We start from the raw sequence: 794 nt of genomic DNA, 5'->3' as shown, positions 1-794 counted from the left end.
TCATCCTCATCCTCATCCTCATGCTCATCCTCACCCTCGTCCTCATCCTCATCCTCATGTTCATCCCCATCGTCCTCCACACCCTCATCTTCTTCCTCATCCTCTTCCTCATCTGATCCTCATCCTCTTCCTATTCCTACTCCTCTTCCTCCCCCTCTTCCTCATCCTATCCTCATCCTCATCCTCATCCTCCTCCTCATCCTCATCCTACTCCTCATCCTCATCCTCGTCCTCATCATGATCCTCATCCTCTTCCTCATCCTCATCCTTATCCTCATCCTCACCCTCTTCCTCATCCTCATCCTCATCCTCTTCCTCATCCTACTCCTCTTCCTCATATGAGGAAGAGGGTGAGGAAGAGGATGAGGATGTGAAGGAGGATGAGGATGAAGATGAGGATGAGGATGAGGATGAGCATACGATGAAGATGAGGATGAGGATGATGATGAGAATGAGGACGAGGAAGAGGATGTGGAGGAGGATGAGGATAAAGATGAGAATGAGGATGAGGATGAGGATGAGGAAGAGGGTGAGGTAGAGGATGAGTATGTGGAGGAGGATGAGGATGAAGATGAGGATGAGGATGAGGATGAGCATACGATGAAGATGAGGATGAGGATGATGATGAGAATGAGGACGAGGAAGAGGATGTGGAGGAGGATGAGGATAAAGATGAGAATGAGGATGAGGATGAGGATGAGGAAGAGGGTGAGGTAGAGGATGAGTATGTGGAGGAGGATGAGGATGAAGATGAGGATGAGGATGAGGATGAGGATTGGATGAAGATGAGGATG

Source organism: Lupinus angustifolius, chromosome LG13, assembly GCF_001865875.1.
Source record: "Lupinus angustifolius cultivar Tanjil chromosome LG13, LupAngTanjil_v1.0, whole genome shotgun sequence".
Taxonomy (NCBI): Eukaryota; Viridiplantae; Streptophyta; class Magnoliopsida; order Fabales; family Fabaceae; genus Lupinus; species Lupinus angustifolius.
Note: the sequence above shows the minus strand (reverse complement) of the source record.